The sequence below is a fragment of the Lissotriton helveticus genome, chromosome 6, assembly GCF_964261635.1.
Source record: "Lissotriton helveticus chromosome 6, aLisHel1.1, whole genome shotgun sequence".
Classification (NCBI taxonomy): domain Eukaryota; kingdom Metazoa; phylum Chordata; class Amphibia; order Caudata; family Salamandridae; genus Lissotriton; species Lissotriton helveticus.
Window position 1 is genome coordinate 1,398,458,144 of NC_136067.1, and position 15,556 is coordinate 1,398,473,699.

General features: G+C 48.2%; 1 protein-coding gene across 2 annotated transcripts in view; it reads left to right on the forward strand.

Moving 5' to 3' along the window:
* The window catches only part of SCAF8 (SR-related CTD associated factor 8), a 1,826,711-nt gene that overhangs the window by 1,733,059 nt on the left and 78,096 nt on the right, over positions 1–15,556 (forward strand). For both annotated transcript variants that reach the window (XR_013596231.1, XR_013596230.1), the window contains exon 23: positions 3,967–4,141. The gene's annotated coding sequence lies outside the window, so the exon portion shown is untranslated. The remainder of the gene's footprint in view (positions 1–3,966; positions 4,142–15,556) is intronic.

Here is a 15,556-nt window from a genome sequence, read left to right on the forward strand (position 1 = left end):
AACGTTAAAACTTGGCTTTTTAATAAATAATTGTGGTCTCTGACTGTTGCTGCTCTCTGTGTTTCGGCCTCTCAGCCCTGGCGCCGGGAAACCCTTTGTGGGTATCTGTGCGCATTACAAGTGCAAAAAATAAATAAAATAAATAAATAAAGCTGAGTCCCAAGATGGCTGCTAACACTTCCTGGTTGAAGTGTTGGCAGCCAATCAACTTTTAGTAGGTTCCGAGAGTCCACTGCAAGGACTCAAGTCCCCAGATATCTATATTTTTTAAACCTTAATTTCTCTGAAACTACTGAACGGATTTACACTAAAGCAGGCTTTTCTAGACCAACTTCTAGTTTTCTGACAAATTTAGGCTGTAGTTCTGTTAAAAAAATGAAAAATCCCCATCAACATAACATGGGGAAAATGCGTTTTGGGACCCCCTTTTTTCTCGGCCCTTGCGTGACGGATCACCCCGAAACCTTCAACGCAGCTGCTGAACCAAAACGGGGATGGTTTGTGAAAATTTCGGGAAGATTCGTCAAGCGACGGCAAAGTTATTGGTAAAACACAAAGCGCTTTTCCTATGGAAACTTTGGTCCTAACTATAACTACCTACTATCTACTAGGGAGTACCAGCACTTTTTAGGTTTTGCCCTGGCCGTAGCACTGCGTATCTTATGTCCTACATATGGGGCTTTGGTCCCGCCTCTGTCTTCCATTGGCTAGCCTCCATAAATGGATGATTCTCACAGGCGCGGATGAAAAAAACCACATTAAAGCTGTGGTTAGACACCGCTCAACTCTTAATAACGAATGCGGCTGAGGGAAATTTATTAAATGCAACATGTAGCGTGCTTCCTAATTTCTGCCTGGGTGGCCTCGATCCAGATGGTAGTAGCACAAGGAATTTACCCCAAATATTCATTATAATTATAATGCATGGGTAATAATCGAGTATCTGAGGGGGAACTCCTTAAAGATGTGTTTGGAAATGCGTGCACTTGCAGCGTTTGAAAGGAACGTGGCATTTTTTGTGGCAAAACATGCATATTTGGTCAGTAAAACAGCACATTGCCGAGGAGCTGCCAAAAAACTCCCACTGCTGATCCGGGTTTGCGCAGGGATTCACGAAGAGCAGTTAGGGTATCTGCTGAACGGAAGCCCCGTTGGAAGCAGCAGCTGCTACGCTACGCTGCCGCCGTAGAGCGCTGCTTGCAAATGGGGCCGAGGAAGGGAGGGAGAATTGAAGACGGGGACCGTGCACGGCAGACTCCCCAGCCGCTGCAAACGGCGCCCCGACAGCCCCTCCCCGGGCACCGACATGCTTTTTAAAAATCTGCGAAGGGCCTAAAAAGCGCCCGCTACCTCATTCCGTTTTCTAATGTCGTTTTTTCCTGATAATTAACTGTCAAGAAGTCGCACCATTTTGCCCAGCGGAGGTGTACCCGCCCCCTTCGCTGGGGAGCCGCGCTGTATTCGCACATCTCTGTCTGCCCCGGGGGCCCTTGCCCCCTGGGTCTCTCCCCGCCCCCTCCTGCCAGCTGCACTTACGTGTAGTGAGACGGCTTCTCGGTTTGCGGCGAGGCGCTAAGCTCCGTTTTCGAAACCAACGGCATTTTCAGTCAAAACAATGGTTGGCGCATGCAGCAGAGCGCAGCGCCGTTTGGCTTTACACACCGCAGTAGGACAGCATGGGCCACGGGCGGGATAAACAAACACTGTCCCTCCCACCCCGACACCTACCTAATTTGCCACCCCGTGTCCCATGTGCCACCTGGACATCATGTCAGGCCGCAGGTATGCACGCTACCCACCCACACCAAAAGTAAAGTATGCACCATTGGACTTGGGTGTGCAACATGTTGCCCTGAGTTTCACGTCATGACATCATGTGACGCATTATGGGCGTTTAGGGGGCATTTTAACTAGGCAAGGAGGAAATGTGCCAGGTGTGTCACAGGTGTGAGGTACGTATTAAAGGTAATGTCGAGTGTTTATCTGACGCTGGTACAAAGGTCAATCAATCAGTCAAATAACTTTATTCGCATTTAGTAAATGCATAAAAGTACAAGTAGTTATCACAGTACGAATTGATCAAGGAATAATTCAGAACTGTTAAAAATTAATTGTATAAATTTTTCCTTTTAAAGGATATCAACATTTATATGCATCCACATTACTGGAGCTAGCAGCTATACATTTATGAGAGGACTATTTGTAGTAATCAATTTATGATGGTAACACCCTCACGTGTGGTTTGTTCAGAATAGCCAAGCACTGGAAACCTGGCTGTGCTTGCTTCGCTGCCCCCTGGCTGTGCTTGCTTCCCTGCCCCCTCGCTGTGCTTGCCTCCCTGCCCCCTGGCTGTGCTTGCTTCCCTGCCCCCTGGCTGTGCTTGCTTCCCTGCCCCCTGGCTGTGCTTGCTTCCCTGCCCCCTGGCTGTGCGTTCTTCCCTGCCCCCTGGCTGTGCTTTCTTCCCTGCCCCCTGGCTTTGCTTTCTTCCCTGTCCCCTGGCTGTGCTTTTTTCCCTGCCCCCTGGCTGTGCTTTCTTCCCTGCCCCCTGGCTGTGCTTGCTTCCCTGCCCCCTCGCTGTGCTTGCTTCCCTGCCCCCTCGCTGTGCTTGCTCTCCTGAGTGTGTGTGTGGCTCTGGGTGGGTGTGTGTGGCTCTGGGTGGGTGTGTGTGGCTCTGGGTGGGTGTGTGTGGCTCTGGGTGGGTGTGTGTGGCTCTAGGTGTGTGTGGCTCTGGGTGTGTGTGTGGCTCTGGGTGTGTGTGTGTGTGTGGCTCTGGGTGTGTGTGTGTGGCTCTGGGTGTGTGTGTGTGTGTGTGTGTGTGTGGCTGTGGGTGTGTGTGTGTGTGTGTGGCTCTGGGTGGGTGTGTGTGTGTGTGGCTCTGGGTGTGTGTGGCTCTGGGTGTGTGTGGCTCAGGGTGTGTGTGTGTGGCTCTGGAGGTGTGTGTGTGTGTGGGTGTGTGTGGCTCTGGGTGTGTGTGTGTGTGGCTCTGGGGGTGTGTGTGTCTGGCTCTGGGTGTGTGTGTGTGTGGCTCTGGGCGTGTGTGTGTGTGGCTGGCTCTGGGTGTGTGTGTGTGGCTGGCTCTTGGTGTGTGTGTGTGGCTGGCTCTGGGTGTGTGTGTGTGCGTGTGTGTGTGTGTGGCTCTGGGTGTGTGTGTGTAGTAGTAATTGCTGTCTGCTGAGCTCGTCCGTAGGGTACAACAGGTCTCACATTTGCGAGAGATTAAGCTAATGGCAATGTAAATGGCAATGCCATTTATTTATCTGTTTTCAAAACTAACACATAAATACAAATGTTGTCATTTACAATGCCAATAGCTCTAACTTTTCCAAAGGCGAAACCATTGCATTGTAAATGCTTGTTAATTTTGAGAGGGAGAGTACCGGCACATCTCAAGAAAAATGCTATACTTTTAATTGGAGAGTACCGGCACTTCTCAGAAACAAGCAGGTACTCTGGTACAGAGTACCTGCACTTCTATTCAAATTGCTGAAAACCAAGGATACTGTAATGGCAACATAACAGAAGGTGTGTAGGCATATATGGCTCAATTTGCAACATTAATTTGAAGCTCAATGGCTATGAGAATTGTGAACCACAAAATAATTTGAGTGTCCTAGCGACAGTGAAAGATATTCTTAGGTACCTCCTGTGCAGGTGTACCAGAATCTTACTGAATTGAACTTCACTTCTGATGTGCAATGTGTTCACCGTTTTCCTGTCAGATCCCAGAAAACGCACATTACTTCCAGGCTTCTGTTTTGACGTACTTTTAATCTGAGGGAGATCCTGTTTTCCCGAGCTCATCCTGCGTCACCTTTAAAGTGCAGCCTTCTACTTGAGGTTAGACTTTAGCTGACCCGCTGTGGAAATGTTTATAATTTGAAATTGGATTCTCTGATTTTGCGAAAGCTGTTTGTGCAGTCTGTACTTATACGGGAATGCATCTTTTTTCATCCTATGCATATACAGCAGTGTGGAGGCACTTATGACATAGTCGGAGAAAATGAATGCAACTGAGCCCTAGCACAGACGAGCTCTGGTCTTCAGAACCCTCGGCATAAAGGACTTAAGGTTGATGTTGCAGATGCTCCAGCTGAAGAAATGTCACAATCAGAAGTTATGGCCCCCAAAGCATGGATACAAGGTACAGCCTCTGTTTGTGACTGCTGTAAGAGAAGAAAGACTTCGTACATATTTACAATACTAGAGAATATAAAGTAGTATAAATAGAATGTACAAAATGCACTTTTGACGGAAATACATGACAGCCAAACATGGTACCGTTATTTTCGGTTGTTAATTCTTATTTTTGTCTGTGGATTTAAAGAAAAGTATGAAATGATGGGTGCCACCCAGTACCGTCCTGTTTCCCAATTCCTTATTATTGGCAAAGGAGTTAAGGGAACATATCTCCAGCAGCTACGTTGATAGAAGAAAACGCCTCCTGTAAACGTGCAGTGTAAGGCGCAAAAATCTTTAGAAGCAAGTATTGTTCAACTATCGCAAGAAATCTTGAGCTGTAATTAAATCTACAGGCAAAGCCATTTGTGTGTGCAGGGAACACATTCATATTATTAACAGTGATGAATCAGAGCTCATTATGATTTTCTGCATATTTGTGACTGCCACCCACTCCACCACTTTGTCTATATCCCTTAATAGTTCTTTCCAGAAAGAATGGATAAAAATACAGCAGCCTGGTCTTGAAGGCAGCAGTTAATGGATTTGACATCTGAATAGAACTTGACATTTACTTTTTTGCAGAGGTTTTTTGCTTTGTGCGTGAAATGTTAAAAATCTTGAGTTAGTTGGAGAGGTATCCAAGTGTGTTTTTCAAATATGATGGACTTCTGTTCAAGCCAGACAGAATTCTCAGAATTGCAAGTCTGACTCACCAATGTGTGCAAGGGATTTAAAAAATAATGGATGATGGAATTTTACAAAGGCGCACTTCTGAATACCGCATATTCGGCCACTGTGGTGGATTTGCTGCATTCCTAAATTTGGGGTTAGTGGTGGGATTAAAGCAAATCCTGGAGTGACAACTGTAGCTGAACACCCACAAGCTTGTAAGCTTCATGTGGTTACGTTGTGATTGGTCTGAGCACCGTGGTTCGGCGCTCGAATGGGGACAGAAAGCCTGTGCATGTTTCCCACCAGGCTGTGCATTACAGCCTGGTCGGGCACATGTAAAGTGCGCTTGACTGTTTGGCCAGCCCAAGGCGGCCGGCCAAACCATTGTGCACTTGGAATGTGCAAACCACTTCTTCCCCTGTGCAATCAGCAGGGCCGGACTGGCCATAGCGAGCACCGGGCAATCCCCCGGTTCGCCGCACGGGTGGGGGCCGGTTTTGGGCCCCTGGGGGCCGTTTTTGTTACAGGGACGATTTTGCAGCAATATCGGCCCTGTAACAAAATCGGCCGAAAACCGACCCGGCAAAGAGCTTGGCGGCACCTCCAACCCTCCCCCCCAGTGGGGAGGGGAGGGGCCGGCCGAGCACTTTGCCAGGTCCGGTTGTGGTTCTTAGTCCGGCCCTGGCCATCAGGCCCGCCCCGCCCTAACCGAGCTTTAAACCTACAAAAAATAAAATGATAATAACAACGTTATTATCATTTTATTTTTCCTGCACTGAGAGCAGTGGGGCGACGGTCCTCCGCCTTAAAAGAGGAACCGCCCCTGGTTGAACTACTGAATATTGACACTAACAGTACCGAGGTAGATTATCGAGGATAGAATATCGAGGGACAACATTTCGAAAGGTAAGTGCATATAGGGAAGTATTGATTTACTATTTATATCTCCACATCTACGTACCTTGAAGATTTATTATGTACCATCTAGGTAGTATATATGTGGCGTTAGGTATAGAAGGTCTAAACTTACTTACCTGTTGAATTTTTTGTTTAATATATATTATGCCCTCGATATTCCGTCCCACCTATATTGGGGGTTCGATATTCAAGGTGCACACCTTCCACCTTTACATTTGTGAATCTGACTCAGCATGCCAGCCTGCTTCAGTTTTCCAGTGATTGGTGTGCTGTCGATGACGATCTGTGTGCTTGGTGATTCTTGGAGTGTATTGGTAATGGCCATACTTAAGGCTGTCCATTCAGTAACCGTTTTGTGTGCATCTTCTGATTGTTAATTGACAGGCTTAAAAAGACAAACTAATTTATAACGGCAAAAAAACATGATTTTCACAGTTAGCCAACAGCCTTTGCACCTTAGGCACTGCAAAATTTGCAAACGTGATTTTCACCTCAGTAATGCTAAAGGTTGGGAACATTAGCTCAGTTTGCAAGTGCGTCAGACCCAAGACCTACTCCCCTTCAGAAGACTCCTCAAGACCTGGCTCTTCGACCTGTAGCAGCACCCCCCCATACCTCAGCGCCTTGAAACCCTAGCGGGTATGTAGTGCGCTTTATAAATATTTTGATTGATTGATTGATTAACATGCGCACAGTTGAATTACCTCTTGTTCGCTGCCTCCGAGCGCTGCGAAGCTGTATGGACGAAAGGTAAGGGGTAAGCTTCGTTGAAAATAAGAAAATAAGTACAGGAGTTTGTCGGGTACTTATACAGTACAAAAGTCACACTTGTCGTGTTAAGGTGTGGCTCGTCGAATGCTAGGTGGGGTAAGATGTTGTTCCGTCTCTCTACACTTAGTAATGGTTTGCAGAGTGGAAACCAAATGTGGCCTTGTCAAAAAGGCTCACACCCGCTTCACATCACTGGAGGGCCCAGCTGGAAGGCTGCCATGTTTGCATGGTTGGGTCATGGAAGTCCTTCCTGCTTTAAAAGCAGCCCTCTAGCCTGTGTCACTACCCAGCAAATGGCAGAGTAACAGAATGGCCACTCCAGCCCTAAGTGGTTTTGGGAAAGTTTCAATCAGGCTGGTATCTTCTGAATTATTGAAGTTGCAGGTCAGTCTTTTTCATTAAGTAAAGAAAACCTGATAGACTTGTGTGATATTCATTTTCTACCAGAACACCAAGTGCAAGGATGTCCGATTGGGATCCAGGTTGGCCAGATCATGCCAGAGTTTCAGAATTTCCACATAAAATACATTTACATCCAGTTAATAGCAATGGCACTTATTTATATAGTGTGTGGCTTTCCCAAAAATGTGGTAATAATTGGCTAGACTCCAGCTCTGGTGTTTTTTCTTGTGTAAGAGTACTGAGATAATACTAAAGTCTGGATCTACTGGACCCTCGTGTTTTGCCTTTTAGTGCTTTCTTGTTGAGAGCCCATACTGCAGTCAGTGCCTATTAAGTCTTTTAGTTTGATGTGTATGCCAGTGTAAAAAATACACACCACTTCCCCAATGTGACCATCCACTGCAGCTCTTTTGTACACGGACATTGCTTATAATAACCATATAAAAAACTGTAATGTACAACAGGGAGCTGTAGATAGTTACCAAAGATACTGATGGAGGAGCTCCCTTTCATGAAGGAGCTTAGCAATACAAAGCCTAGCCTTCTGCCTTGGTTGTACTCACGGCCGGACTGGGAACAGCGACCTGCCCTGACAATCTGCTCGACCGGCCCTGGAAGCTGGGGGGTTGGGGGGGGGGGGGGGTAGGGGGTTATGGAACCACTCCCGCTTTTGTTACAGGGGTCCGATATTGCAGCACTACTGCAAAACTGGCCCCCATGGGTCCAAAACCGGACCCACCGTTAATCCGCCCAGTGTCTGCTACGGCCTGTCCAGCCCTGGTTGTACTACTGAATATTGACACCAACAGTATTGAGATAGAAGATTATCGAGGATAGAATATCGAGGGACAACATTTAGAAAGCTAAGAGCATATAGGGATGTATCGATTTACTGTTCTTAACTCCACATCTATGTACCTTGAAGATCTCATTACCACCTAAATAGCATATATTGTCTCAAAAATGTGATAAGAATTGGTTAGACTCCAGCGCTAGTGTTTTTTCTTGTGTAAGAGTACTGAGATAATACTAATGTCTTGATCTGCTGGACCCTCGTGTTTTTTTTAACCATCCACCGTAGCTCTTTTGTACACGAACATTGCTAATAATACCCATAGAAAAAACTGTAATGTACAAACAGGGATCTGTAGATAGTTGTCAAAGATACTGATGGAGGAGCTCCCTTTCATGAAGGAGCTTAGCGATACAAAGCTGTGGATCTTGAGCACAAGCTAGTGTCTCACATTCCAAACGGCCACGGTCATGAAATACGGCACAGAGTATCCAGCAACGTTGCAAAGCCAGCGTCGCTGGTAGTTTCACCATACTCGGCTGAGTAGTCTCGAAACTATGAGAAGATTAAAGTAAGTATTGACCATGTCGCTGTCTTGGGGCTACCAGTAGTGTGATGTTGCAGATTCACTGATGAACTCCAACAGGGTTGGAGTACCCTAAGGACAGAGTCAATTATATGAGAGGGAGCAAGAAATTACGTTTTAGGAGTCCGCAATATACCCTCCACTACAAACTGTGAGTAAACACAATGATATTGAAGCTGCTAGGGATCTATAAATGGAGCACCCTTAGTGTGCTTTATGAGAATAATCATATACCTAATATAGTGTAACAGCCATGTGCTCAGTTAGGTCTGGAGTTAGATTAGTATAGTATTATCAAACATTTGAGCTCACGTATATGCCTCGCCACCATTTTTTAAGCGGAGCATAGAAATACGACCACTTCTGGGTGACACGGACGGATAGGGGAGCTTACAACACTGCCACCAAACATTATATAAGCTTGAAAGTTGTTTTAGCCAAGGTTATACTATGAATCAGTGGACAATTGTGCGTTAACTTGAAAGGCCCTGAGAATTACCTCTCCCAGAATTGCTTTTCTGGCTTCTGTTGCAGGTTCTTGCCTCCTGATAAAATCCTAAAAGTCCTTCCAGACCTCGCCCTTCTTGGATTTCCATTAAATTTCGTACTTTATTTACAGTGCATATGATTTATGGGCGTGTGTCTTAAAACAGTGTTTGCACATATGTAGGTGCACTTAGAGTGTTTTATGTGGTCAAACAGAGTTTTTCAAGACTACAGCAGTCACCCTGCTGCAGGATTCACTGGTAAAGAAGATATAAGGACATTTTGTTGTAGCTGCACTGTAGTGTTGAAGATGAACTTTACTCAGCAGTTAAATTAACAAGACTATGGAAACAACTGTAAAATGTGTGCTGAACTTTAATCAAAAGTAAATATGAAGCTGGTTTATGCACACTTTTTTAAAGGTAAACAGGGCAGGTGGTTAAAATCTAGCAGAGTGCGTGAAATGGCACCGAGATGCTTAGTTTTTAGGCAGAGGCAGTGTCAATGCCCGTCATGAAAATCACCACTGATTATCATTGTGTTGGGCCTTTGCTCCACTAGACTTGTGTTACAGTTTCTGATTCAACAGTCTCTAGAAATAAGATAGTGGCCAGTTACTTGGGAAGAAGCTTTCACTTCAATCCACTCTTAGTTGTTGGCCATCGATTACAGCTCTATGACTGCCCCCCCCCCCCCGCCCCCACTATGCAGTTGCCAGCAAACTACTCCATTGTTAGAAACAGAGGTCACATTGGCCGCAAAAGTGTGGATGGGGGTACTTTTCCACCGGTGTGGCCTTTTGGTTTCCACACCGGACACCGAGATCCCCATGGACAGCTACACACAGGAGCAGCAGCTGAGGTTTTTGACTGCAGCTTCAATCTCAGGGCTGATTTTTAAATGGTGACAGTCATGGTAACCGCAGAGGTCAGCTGAGATCAGCTTCAGGGTTGTATGATTGAACCCCGTATACATTTACCCTGCATGCCTTTACAACGGCGTCACTACCCTGACTGCGACTTTACCATACAAGTCATTACGACTTACTTTAGGGGGCGCTGGACTTTGAGATAGCGTATATTACTATTCTAACTCCAGTCTACTTAACAGTAGAGAAGAGCGCAGTTACTACCTGAACCCCGCGCGTAAAATAATTGCTTTTATGAGATATTATTGTTGCCTCGAACCAGAAAGTGAGAAGGGTTTGTTTAGGACGGACATACAACACGCTGTTATACACGCGAATTAGAGCGCCATGAGATACAAAACTTGGTCAATGCCGACTTATGTTTACATGTATTTGTGTTTACTCATATTTAAATTCGTTTTCATTTCAACTTGTGCATGTCGATCAAACATGAGCTATTTTGAATATGTAATTGATGGAACAGTTCATATATAGTGATGAGTGCATTATCTGTTTCACAGATTTCCCCGATGAAGGCCAGTCGGCCGAAATGCATTGGAAGTCACAAATGTTTTGGATATAAGAAAAATGAATTGGTATAACTCCTTATGGACTGTGAATAACATCCAACTAAGGAATTGATGTTAAAAGTATGAATAAAATACTTACAAAACTGAGAAGCGCATTGAAAACTATTGTTTGAAAAACGTTGTCCTACGAATAGTAAGCTGGAGGCTTCCAGTAAACATTTACCAATGCCAGAGGAGACACTAACACATGCTGTGTTAGTGCAGTCTAGAGTTCATTTCCATACTCCCGAGCGGGGAGTGTTCCTTATGAGCACGGTGCACGCCTAAAATCTTCAAATAAACCTCAATACGCAGTGCACGGACACAATCTACAGGACTTAAAAATCCAACACCAGTCCAACAACGCGCCCCCAATAGCAAGTCGTTGTAACAACTTGCAGGTTAAAGTAACGTGTGGTCCACCTAATTTTTTTTTATTACATATTTTTTATTGATTGAAAATCAGGGCAAAAATACATTCATAAGATATTCACGAGGGGCTGCAATACATACATAAGATATTCACGAGTGGCTGCAATACAGTCATGAGATATTCATGAGTGGCTGTAATCTGAGCAAGACATCAAAGCAACGCTACACGTTCCCACTTCAATAATTCGGAAAAAACAATACATTTGGCCCTTCTCCCCAACCCCCAGGCATTACAATAGAAGATGGCCGCCGGGTAGGAGCTCTTGGTAAGAGCTCCGAGTGCTGGGGATCCCAATTCTGGTTTTATCCCCGTTAGCACCCAGCTGCATCCTCACCGCTGTGAAGTACAACAACATGAAAGTAACTGGATTACAAGTAACTGGATTACATTATCTTCCTTACCCGGCGGAGGACGAAACCCTCTGAGGATCCCCGACCTGCCTGGAATCTGAGCCTCGCAGGAGAAGATGAGCCACCCCCACCTGCCTCTTCGGTCCCTGGGCTCCCCCTGGCCAGATGTAGAGCACGACACGGATGCCTGTTGCCTGGAGCCCGCTGCGATCGACTGGTGCACGTTGTGGTTGCCTGTGAGCCAGTGGTCTTCCTGTGAGACGAGCTGTGGCTGCGCACCAGAGGTATCCGACCCGCCCGAAACCCCCCCCCCCCCGGAAGCGCCGGTCATCGTGGAGGTGGACCCGGACCGGGATCATTGCTGGCGCCGGACGGATGACGGGAGCCCCACTGCGGAGTGCTCCTGCCTGCCTGCAAGCACCGCCGAGACCCCTGGTGTCCCGTTCACGCCGGGAGCCGTGCTGTCCTGCTCGTTGCCTGACTGCTGCTCCTGCCTGCCTGCAATCACCGCCGAGACCCCTGGTGTCCCGTTCACGCCGGGAGCCGTGCTGTCCTGCTCGTTGCCTGACTGCTGCTCCTGTTCACGCCGGGAGCCGTGCTGTCCTGCGCGTTGCCTGACTGCTGCTCCTGCCTGCCTGCAATCACTGCCGAGACCCCTGGTGTCCCGTTCACGCCGGGAGCCGTGCTGTCCTGCGCGTTGCCTGACTGCTGCTCCTGCCTGCCTGCAATCACCGCCGAGACCCCTGGTGTCCCGTTCACGCCGGGAGCCGTGCTGTCCTGCTCGTTGCCTGACTGCTGCTCCTGCCTGCCTGCAATCACCGCCGAGACCCCTGGTGTCCCGTTCACGCCGGGAGCCGTGCTGTCCTGCTCGTTGCCTGACTGCTGCTCCTGCCTGCCTGCAATCACCGCCGAGACCCCTGGTTTCCCGTTCACGCCGGGAGCCGTGCTGTCCTGCTCGTTGCCTGACTGCTGCTCCTGCCTGCCTGCAATCACCGCCGAGACCCCTGGTGTCCCGTTCACGCCGGGAGCCGTGCTGTCCTGCTCGTTGCCTGACTGCTGCTCCTGCCTGCCTGCAATCACCGCCGAGACCCCTGGTGTCCCGTTCACGCCGGGAGCCGTGCTGTCCTGCTCGTTGCCTGACTGCTGCTCCTGCCTGCCTGCAATCACCGCCGAGACCCCTGATGTCCCGTTCACGCCGGGAGCCGTGCTGTCCTGTGCGTTGCCTGACTGCTGCTCCTGCCTGCCTGCAATCACCGCCGAGACCCCTGGTGTCCCGTTCACGCTGGGAGCCGTGCTGTTCTGCGCGTTGCCTGACTGCTGCTCCTGCCTGCCTGCAATCACCGCCGAGACCCCTGGTGTCCCGTTCACGCCGGGAGCCGTGCTGTTCTGCTCGTTGCCTGACTGTTGCTCCGGGGCTGAATCTGCACAACACGGCGACTTCAGAGGAAGTAGGCGCCCTGCTGCCAAGGTGAGCTCTGTGTCCACCCCCACTCCACAAGTTGAGCTCTGCGTCCCCCCCCCACTCCACCCCTTGTGGTATTATGGAGCCGCGATGGGGTAAGTAACTGTGCAGATGGGAGGCAAAGCGGTCAGACCGAGAGCGGACTGACCGAGCGCAGGCGAGCGAGAGCGACCCCACCCCCGTGGTCACTCTCGGTGAGAACGTGGAACTTTGTTCACGCCGTGTCCTTCAGCCGGATGCCCCTCCGTCACCCCCCTCCCCCCCCCAATAAAGGAAGTGCTAAAATAGAGAATCTGCCCCCAATTGCCGCGCCTGCACAGGCGAGCTGGGCAACCAGGGCGTCCCTGGTGAAGCGCTTGATGTGAACAACACTGGTGCAGCCTTATGTGCGTGATGAACTCGAGGTTCCTGAAGGTTTATGCACGCAAATAATTATACTGAATGTTCAGAACTGACTACTACAGTGGTACCTGCATGCAAAATTTATTTCTCCGGACAAAGCGGTCCCTGCACTCTCCACTAACTAAAATGGCGGGGGCCATAAAGAAGAGCTATAAATCGCCTCCACTGCCCACCAGATGACCATGAGGCTACATACCAAAGCTTCAGGGGTCACCAAAAAAGAGATAAGACGCTCTCCTCTCCTCCTTGCAAAACAGGAGCTGTACTCTCTCCTCCCCACCAACCAACATAGATGATGGACTAACCCGACCTGCCCTAGAGAAGAAAGGGAAACCAAACTCTCTAAAAGACATCCACAACAGACAAAGGACTACTACAAAGGACGCTTGTTTCTGCATAGGCTACTCGGGCGGCCATCTTTGACTAGTCCCCCATTGAGGTGGCCTGCTTAGTCTAGTGGCCTCTTTAGTCTATTCTCAATTAGCGAATGTCTGCCTTTTATTGCAGTATTACACTGCTACTTGTATTTAATGCATCGATCGTTACCTCCTATATTTCTGGCCGCTCTCTAGTCTCATTTTTGACTAATTTGGCTCTGTGTTTGCACCTGTATTTTGTTCCAGTATTTCATTAGTATTATATTCCTACTTGTATACTGTACATTTTTATAAGCTGCACCCATTTCACTTTCTATTTATGTATCGCACCGATTGCTATCGCACCGATTGCTACCTCATATTTTTGTATATTTTTGCTTAGTCTAGTGGCCTCTTTAGTCTATTCTCAATTAGCGAATGTCTGCCTTTTATTGCAGTATTACACTTCTACTTGTATTTAATGCATCGATCGTTACCTCATATATTTCTGGCCGCTCTCTAGTCTCATTTTTGACTCATTTGGCTCTGTGTTTGCACCTGTATTTTGTTCCAGTATTTCATTAGTATTATACTCCTACTTGTATACTGTACATTTTTATAAGCTGCACCCATTTCACTTTCTATTTATGTATCGCACCGACTGCTATCGCACCGATTGCTACCTCATATTTTTGTATATTTTTCTTTCTTTTTTGTAAGCTGCACCCATTTCACTTTTATTCCTGGACTGCACCAATTGCTACCTCCTATATTTTGATTATGTCGGCTGCTCACTAGTGTCACTTTTGTTCCCATGTAATTTACTGTTTGCATCTGTTTATTGCACATGTGTACCACCCTAGTTCATCCTCCCATACTCACCTAAACCGCCACCCCAACATGGATCCCATCGGCAAGCACACATATAAAATAAACTACCCATCCACACTCACCAAAAAAGCCGCTAAACGCTTTAAACACAACTTCCTGAGGTCCCACCCTGAAACCCCCTTTGCCGACACCTACTTCTCACAGATCAATGGATCCCTGAACACCGATATCATCTTCCACACCACACGCAGAGCTCAATGGAGAAAAGCGTTCCTCACCTTACTCACCGTCTCCGCCACCAGGAAATCCGCTCATGGCCTAACTCTCTCCATCACACCATCCCAACTCTTCCCAGGTAGAGCCACCATCACTATTTACAATAACGGGATGGTCCTATCTCAATCCACAGACAGGAACCTGGAACTACTTGACAACCTGTTCCCCACTTTCATAGAGCACCTCTCCAATCCGCGGACCGACACTCATATTTCCCCCAGTCCTACCACCCATGACTTCACAGCTCAAACCACCCACAACCTAGCTCAGCACCAGGAAGCTACTATACACTCATCATTCAGAGACACACCTACCACCCCTGACTTCTCAACCATCTCCTCTCCCTAACACCATCTCGCACACCAACACAACGGACCCCTGCACCAACACCAGCCCACTCCCCCACCTGCACGCCAATTCACTGGTCAATCATCATTCACCTTTAACTTCCACCCCCTCCCCCAACACCTACCCCATGTTGGACAAGATTATGGCCACCCTCATCCAGATCAAAGGAGACATTCACATCCTCAAAGAACTGCTATCCACACACACCTTACACCCCTCACCCACCTCCACCACCCCTCCCAACATGTCCCCTACCCCTCCGGTTGACTCTCTCACTCAACACTCCCCACACCGGACTTCAATCCCCGCTCGTAATCGCAACAACCGCCCTCGTCGCCCTTGCAACCCCTCACCCACCTCCACCTCCCCTCCCAACATGTCCCCCACCCTTTCGGTTGACTCGCTCACCCAACACTCCCCACACTGGACTTCAATCCCCGTTAGCAATCGCAACAACCGCCCTCGTCGCCCCTGCAACCCTCTTTCGGACCTCGACACACTCACTCTCCTCCGCTCATACGACCCAGCCCCCCAAAATCACACATCCACGACACACCTCACCATTCCCACGATACACCCAAATCCCCTTAGACCCCCCACACTAAACAGCAGAACCTCCATCCCCAATAACCTTAGAAAAGTCCCTCTCTCTCTAGAACCTTCTACCGCCCTCAACACACCCCGTCTCAAATGCACTCTCCTCAACTGCAGATCGGCCTCGAAACACTCCGCCGCCATCGCTGATCTCCTCTTAACGCTGAACCTAGACCTAATCATTCTGACTGGTCCTGGCTAACTGAATCCTCGTCACCTAT